The sequence below is a fragment of the Bos grunniens genome, chromosome 26, assembly GCF_055505025.1.
Source record: "Bos grunniens cultivar Pamir isolate PY7600 chromosome 26, Bosgru_T2T1.0, whole genome shotgun sequence".
Lineage (NCBI taxonomy): Eukaryota > Metazoa > Chordata > Mammalia > Artiodactyla > Bovidae > Bos > Bos grunniens.
In genome coordinates this window covers 15,991,841-15,999,996 of record NC_141190.1, presented here as the reverse complement: position 1 = coordinate 15,999,996, position 8,156 = coordinate 15,991,841, and the positions used below count along the sequence as shown (strand labels likewise).

At 39.8% G+C, this 8,156-nt stretch overlaps 1 protein-coding gene and 1 non-coding gene across 7 annotated transcripts in view; one reads left to right on the top strand and one right to left on the bottom strand.

Annotated features, from left to right (window-relative positions):
- Nucleotides 1-922: 922 nt before the first annotated feature.
- Nucleotides 923-8,156, bottom strand: part of PLCE1 (phospholipase C epsilon 1) — a 372,153-nt gene continuing 364,919 nt past the window's right edge. For 4 of the 6 annotated variants that reach the window (XM_086378751.1, XM_086378754.1, XM_086378755.1 and 1 more), the window contains one exon: nucleotides 3,988-5,339. The gene's annotated coding sequence lies outside the window, so the exon portion shown is untranslated. Of the gene's footprint in view, nucleotides 5,340-8,156 lie in introns of all 6 variants that reach the window. The other 2 variants (XM_086378753.1, XM_086378757.1) reach the window with 1 other exon arrangement.
- TRNAE-UUC (transfer RNA glutamic acid (anticodon UUC)) lies at nucleotides 6,462-6,534 on the top strand. Its single transcript has one exon. It is a non-coding gene; the product is annotated as a tRNA-Glu (tRNA).

Sequence of the window (8,156 nt, the reverse complement as noted above, 5' to 3'; positions counted from 1 at the left end):
GAAAAATAGCTTTCAATTGGGTACCAGGTTCTTTGGCTCTTCCTGGACAATAAACTTCAAGAAGTAACCTAATTTGGTATATGGGAAAAAGAATGAGTGCTCATCATGGTTGCTTTCATGGAAAGTTTGAGTGTGATTCTAGTCTCTTTGAAGTCCTTCATATTTTCTGACATGCTCTGGAGGGTGAAAGGGGAAAAATCCCTTCCAGGTGGAAAAAAACAAGTCTGAGACATTACCATTCTGTCTTAAGGATAAAAGGTATCCAGTGAGGGTCTTCTGGGTTTCCCAGGTGGCACTAGTGGTACAGAGCCCACCTGCCAGTGCAAGAGACGTAAGAGAGACGGCTTTGATCCCTGGGTCGGAAGATCCCCTGGAGGAGGTCTTGGCAACCCACTGCAGTGTTCTTGCCTGAAGAATCCCATGGACAGAGGAGGTGGGAGGGCTACATGGGATTGCAATCCCATGGGACTGCAAAGAGTTGGACACTACTTACGTGGCTTAGCATGCATGCAGCACGAGGGGCTTTTATTTGATTCCCCCCGCCCCCTTTTTTTAAATGGTGAAATGCCTATTCTTAGGAATATAAATAAAAAGTAGTATTTTATGTGACTGTTGCCGTATTCTAGGAATGGCCTATGAAGTAAGTGTTTTAATTACCTGTTTATAAATATTCTTTACTGTGAATAGTTGAATAAAAAAGCTTCCTTTTCCTATTCTTTTGAGAATTAAAAAAAAAACACAGCAGTCCAACTAGTTTCTAAAATCAGTTTTAGGCTTGATTATTTAATGGTGAGAAATGTATGATTCAACATACAAATATTTGCTTCTAACCCACTTTATAGATATTAAAAGCCAGAAATGTTATGAATCTTTGTTTAGATGACCGAGGGGTCTTTCCCCATTGGAACACAAGTGACCGGTATGTGTCGCAAATCATTTATTTTTCCAAACATATATAAATACATTTATATTTCACTTTGGCAGCAGAAACTATACTTTAATGAAAAATCAGTTTTAAAATAGAAGTTCATCAACTATTCCACAGTTGCACTATGCTTTTAACCTTGTTACATACACAGAGAATCACAGTGGGACCATAAAATTATACATCTTATATTTGAATATCCTGTATGAATTGCTGCTGCTGCTGCTAAGTCACTTCAGTCGTTTCCGACTCTGTGCAACCCCATAGACGGCAGCCCACCAGGCTCCCCGTCCCTGGGATTCTCCAGGCAAGAACACTGGAGTGGGTTGCCATTTCCTTCTCCAATGCATGAAAGTGAAAAGTGAAAGTGAAGGCGCTCAGTCGTGTCCGACTCTTGGCAACCCCATGGACTGCAGCCTACCAGGCTCCTCCATCCATGGGATTTTCCAGGCAAGAGTACTGGAGTGGGCTGCCATTGAATTGAGGATGAAACATACTTGTGCACTTAACTTCTGTAGTCTTGTACTGATGGGTTTCATTTTCAGAGCTAAATATTATAGTCATTAATGATAACACACACACATATAGCCCGAGGCTATTATAAACTAGTCTTAATATCTGTTTCTTTAACTAGATAAATTTTGAACACCTGCTGTGTGCTTAGCACGTGCTAGGCACTACACAGGGAACTGGGGTAACAACAGATACATATATAGCCTCAGTCTTCCATGCCCTTGTATGCCGAGTCAGGTCATTTTTGTTTGAATGAGGCATTACCCAGTTGAGTGTCAGAGTGAGTTGTCTTGAAGTTCAGAGACCTGTATCATCTGAAATAGGGAAGGTTTCAGGGGCCTGCTTGATGGCAGACTTGAGCATAGCATGTTTTGGATCTAAGAGAGATATACAAACAGCTTGGTAATCTTGGAGACTCAATATCTCAAAAACATTCAGGAATTCCTGTCAAAATCCTTAGCCATCAGGCAAGGACTGTACTTAGGAAATTAATAGGTAGCAATGGCAGAGAACATTTAAGTTGTTAACAATGTACTGTATCATGGAAATGTTGACTGAGGAGGGGTGGGCTTGGTGTAAGAGGCAGTCTCCTTTTCTAGTAACTTTTTGGAGGGCCCAGGGATTCCCCTGTTGCTGCTGCTGTGAGAGAAACAACTGGAGGGGTTCAAGGCTACCATTTAGAGATTTCTTTCGTTGTAGGCTGCCTTTCACTGTGCCAAGTTTAAAATCTGACACCAGCCAGGAATATCCTCCATAGTGGCACAGGAGCAGAGTTGTGGAGTTTTATGTTTTAGTTAATTCTGTTTTACCAGACCAGTACACAAGGTCTGATTACTTTTCGGAATTAAGCAAGGTCTCTGGGTGTCTGGCACAGGAGGAGAGGTCTACAGAGATACTAGAAAGGGAGAGAACAGAGGAAAGATATAGTTTTTAAGAAAAGTACATACGGAGCCACTGGGGAGGCCAACTGTCATTAATGAGCCTCCATTGTCTCCAGAGCCATCAAGATGGGAGACCTTTGTGGAAAAGTAAATTCGACTTTTGACTCACTTTTGTTGAGTCTGGACTCCATATTTCTCCCCAACAGGAGAATTTATAAATAAATAACTTTTACCTGCTAAGGATGACATGAAAGGAGGTGTTCCTTCAAGAGGGTACTTTCTGCCCAAATAATGCTGTTACTTCCTACAAGTTTATCCTCAGACTTATTCTCAACTCCTTCACGCCCTTATGTGATCTTACATTAGTTGGCAAAACAGTAAATTCAGGATGAGGTGATAGAGAGGAAGTGACTCTGTTTTTTCTGGTGTCACACATCACATTGGATTCCCAGTCTAAATCCTTTCCTGCCAGCTCCCGTAATCTTAAAAGTTGGAATCACCCAACAGAGGGACAGAATTCATGCTCCTTTCTTTCTGTTTTCAGTGAAGCATCTTAAAATATTTTTCCTCAAAATCGTGTAATAAACCCAGCTTACATATTAGATTCTTTCCCATGTCAGCTTTACTGATGCAAGTTTGCTCCCCAGGTTTTAGTAGTCTGACAAGTATGAAGTGGTAATGGCTATAAGCCTGGGTGCTATATTAGATGTCCTAAACAGTAGGACAGTTTCTTGCATTTGCTATACTAATACAGCTGTATAATTCAGAGAAACTTCAAATCAAAATTTACTTTGGCAAACACCAGGTTGTGCTGGTTAGTTGTAATAATAGAGTAAACCCTCTACATTTTTGAGCAATGTGTCCCTCCTAAAATCCCTAGGACTCAAATCCCAGAGTATGTACTTTACCTCACAATAGGATGAACGATCAAGATGGGTTGCAACATAGGCAGAAGGCTGGGTTCACTCAGTTCCTAAAACCAGTCTCAAGGTAAGTTCCAGATTTTATGCTAAGGACCATGGTGTGGGATGGGAGGCTTAGAATCAAGGCCAATTGATAAAACCTCGTGAGGCCAGCCTTGCTTTCCATCTCACTGCTCTGCACAGTTTCATCTTGACACTAGCCAGTTAGACTAGTAACTCGATTTTAATGACACAGTAAGCCCAACCAGAGGCTTCTTTGGTGGCTCCGTCAGGCAAGAATCCACCTGTAACGCGGGAGACCTGGGTTTAATCCCTGGGTTGGGAAGCTCCCCTGGAGCAGGATATGGCAACCCTCTCCAGTATTCTTGCCTGGAGAATCGCCATGGACAGAGGAGACTGGTGGGCTGCAGTCTCTGGAGTTGTAAAGAATCGGACATGACTGAGCAGCTAAGCACAGCAAAGCCCAAACAGATGGCAAAAATGCCCATTAGTTGAGACAAGTTTGATCACAGTTTCTGGGAAATTTAAAGTGAAGGGAGCATTGTGCATTTGTTGCAGACTGACTATTTGATTTAAAAAGAGACCTGCAGTACTGTACAAACAGCATCAACTTGAAATAGCCTGAATGCTATTGACAAGCAAACGGCGATTCTTTTAGCAATGAGGTTTGTGACTTAGTCAGAACTTCCAATTACATGAAAGGTGTGTTGTGTGTTTTTGATACTTTTGTTAAGAGTACACAAAGAACGGGGAATTATTTTATTCATTTTTTTTTATGATGCAAATGTTTCAAAGCAAAGATTAGAGATTTTAGTATGTTTTGTAATTTGAAGAAAAACATCAAATTTGAAGGTCATTAGAAAGATAAAATTTGGATTTTACTTTAGAGGAACACATTTCATGTGAAAAGTCACAATTTGCTTCGTGCCAAGAACAAGACGAATCCTTTACACTTACATGATAGTCTTATACAGCAAGGTTTTAAAAATAATTTACGTTAAATGGCAAGTTACATGAAATTCTGGCCTATTTCAGGTATTCAGGGTATACATTTTGTTTTAAGATTTGTTTTCAAATAGTGACATAGAACCACTAATGCTTCTAATCTGCAAGCAATATCAAGAAGGCTATGTATAATAAATACATAGGTACAGTGTCAGTACAAACCTCGTAAAATAAATAAACACCAACTCAGTCTACTTTTGCGTTAGAAACATGGTTAAGTTTCTTACTAAGATGCCACAACTCAGTAGATACGTTATTCTAAATTCATTTTGTAGAAACCAAAAGTCTGTGAATATAAGCAATAAACATAAAAAACCCAACATCATTCTATATGTAAAAAGAAACACTATGGAAGAGCTCATGATGGTACAATGTAGAGTACGTTGAATTACTTTTTAATGAGTCCTAAAGGACATATTTACACAGCAATGCCCCAGAGCTTCCAATTCTTATCCGTAATAGGTATGACTAAACCAGCCTGCTTCATTTCTTACCTCTTTGCATCTTGTTCCCAGTTTTCTAAGTCAGGTCAGCAAACTGTGGCCCTTGAACCAAATCCAGCCTGCCACCTGCTCTTGTGTGGCTGTTGAACTAAGAATAGTTTACATTTTAAAATGATTTTTCAAAAAATCCAAAGAGGAATATTTATGCCATGGGAAAGTGATATACCATTCCAATTCCAATGTCTTTAAATAGTTTTCTTGGATCACAGCCACATTCAATCATGTATGTATTGTCTACGGCTGCTTTTGCATTAAGCTGAGTCATTGCAACAGAGACCATTTGAAGAACGAAGATATTTACTGACTAGCCCTTTACAAAAAGTTTGCTGACTCCTGTTCTAAGTCAATTATTGCAAGCTTAGCGGTGGTTTTTCCAACTGTTGACAGGTGTAAAATGGCAGTCTGCTGGGCTTCTTTGCTTCAATCAGCAGGAAACCAGTTCTGTACCATTTTGCTTGACCTCAGCTCAGACCTTATATCAAGAGTTCAGAAATCATAAGTTTCCAGTTTAGTTTATGAAAATAAGGGAATTATATTTGTCTCCATTATGTTCGTTCTTGATTTTAACTTCTTGCCAAAAGATCTTCACCTGTAAAGTCGTATACATAGGCTTGTTAGTATTAATGTCTTCAAAGTGAAGCAGCAGAAACAGTCCACAGTGTAGCAAGGTTTAGGGTTCAACCAACAGAAACCCACAGCTCTGGTGGCTGGGTTTGGGGCAGAGAATATTTCCTATAAACTCATAGTGTTAGAACATGATGTTCCTGGGAGGTGGAACATTAGGCTATTCCTGGCCTGGAACACCACATTCTGTAGAAAGTTTTTTAACCACAAACTGTTTAGCTTTTTTTTTTTTTAAAGGTGGACTTCTTTCAACTCGTTAAATATATTACTTAAGGTAAATAATTACTTGTTTAGAAATTCTTATATTATTATTAGGGGGTAACTCTTGAAAGTTTAGAGGTGAATATTTCAGAACAAATAACATGAAATATTATGTTGCTCAGAAAGCAATAAAAATACTAAACTTGTTTTCTTATGAGCATATACAGAAAGGCCCTTCTTTTTTCCCAAGTGCTCTTGGAGACACTATTTGTAAAGTTAATAACATGGGACATATATTACCATATATACATCTATGCACCAATGGCTATTCTTTCAATGACTGTTAAAGAGAACCTTCCCCAAATTTAGGGAAAGAGGTCAACTGACTGACTATGAATTTCTGCTTATGATAGGAAAATTGAATCCAAAGGCAATCATCTAAATCACCACCCCCTTCCCTGTTCTCATAAAGTATAAGCAACTAGTAATGCTCATTAGAGCAAGCACATTATTTTGAAGTCAAATTTCTAATGGAGTTGTATTATGTACTTATTAATCTTCTGGCACACCCAGGGCTTTTTCTCTGCCAAGTGTAATTCCACTCTATCATTAACGGAGGTTATAACAAAGAGGTGAGAGGTGTGCATAACATTGTCGCATGTGTAATTTATTTGATGCTAAGTTCTTGATATGGAGAACAATATCTGAAATTCTGATCATTGTCTTTACTGTGTGCTCATAGACCCACTACCAGGAGGAGTCATTTTCCAAAAGCTGCAGAGGCTCCACATGGTGCTCAGTTCTTGGAGAAGAAAGCAGTATCTCAGTGACACTGTCACTGAGAAGGAAAGTAAGTTGAGTCTGGAACTTTAAGATACCAGGGAATTCTCTGGTGGTCCAGTGGTTAGGACTTTGCACTTTCACTGCCGGGGACCCGGGTTCAATTCCTGGTCAGGGAACTAACAGGAAGCAAGGTGGTAATAAAGATAATACAAAAAAAAGGGGAGGGTATGGAATACCAGAAGTACCACAACAAAAAATGAGTGCTGAGCCTTCTCAGAGTCTGGAACAGTCCAGGGTTTCACGATTCTGTGCAGATTCAGTATTATCTGATGCTGTATGATGCGGACTGCTGCCATGGTGCTGAGATTTCTTTCTGGTGAGTCTTTGCATACAAAACCTAAAGAGCCCTGACTCGGGATAGTGGGCTGTGCAGAAGCTCTGGAGGGGGTGGTTTCCTGTGTTTCGCTATGTCTGTTTTGAAAGAGCTTTCTTTGTAAGTGTATCTGGGGCACCAGTTGTTTTAGGAGTTGCTTCTTAAACACTGGCTCAATATGGGCTCTTGTACGTCAGATTTGGCCCCATCAAGAGGTATCAGTAAATTCTTTAAATTGTGAGCTATAATTTTATATAAGAAATAACTGATTGTGGGCAGACAGATGATGCAGCTGTGTAATATAAGCAACAATGCCTTCACCATGCTGTTGATGTCTCAAGGATTTTAAATCTTAGAACTCTATGATGGAACAGGTGAAAAGAGGGCTTTAATAATCCCTTGAGTTCATTATTCAGGATTTGAAATAGCTCAACTGGAATTCCATCACCTCCACTAGCTTTGTTCGTAGTGATGCTTCCTAAGGCCCACTTGACTTCACATTCTAGGATGTCTGGCTCTAGGTGAGTGATCACACCATCGTGATTATCTGGGTTGTGAAGATCTTTTTTGTACAGTTCTGTGTATTTTTGCCACCTCCTCTTAATATCTTCTGCTTCTGTTAGGTCTATACCATTTCTGTCCTTTATTGAGCCCATCTTTGCATGAAATGTTCCCTTGGTATGTCTAATCTTCTTGAAGAGATCTCTCTTCTTTCCCATTCTATTCTTTTCCTCTATTTCTTTGCATTCATCGCTGAGGAAGGCTTTCATATCTCTCCTCGCTATTCTTTGGAACTCTGCATTCAGATGCTTATATCTTTCCTTTTCTCCTTTGCTTTTCACTTCCCTTCTTTTCACAGCTATTTGTAAGGCCTCCTCAGACAGCCATTTTGCTTTTTTTGCATTTCTTTTCCATGTGGATGGTCTTGATCTCTGTCTCCTGGACAATGTCATGAACCTCCATGCATAGTTCATCAGGCACTCTGTCTATAAGATCTAGTCCCTTAAATCTATTTCTCACTTCCACTGTATAGTCATAAGGGATTTGATTTAGGTCATACCTGAATGATCTAGTGGTTTTCTCCACTTTTTTCAATTTCAGTCTGAATTTGGCAATAATGAGTTCATGATCCGAGCCACAGTCAGCTCCCGGCCTTGTTTTTGCTGACTGTATAGAGCTTCTCCATCTCTGGCTGCAAAGAATATAATCAATCTGATTTCAATGTTGACCATCTGGTGATGTCCATGTGTAGAGTCTTCTCTTGTGTTGTTGGAAGAGGGTGTTTGCTATGACCAGTGCGTTCTCTTGGCAAAACTCTATTAGCCTTTGCCCTGCTTCATTCTGTACTCCAAGGCCAAATTTGCCTGTTACTCCAAGTGTTTCTTGACTTCCTACTTTTGCATTCCAGTCCCCTATAATGAAAAG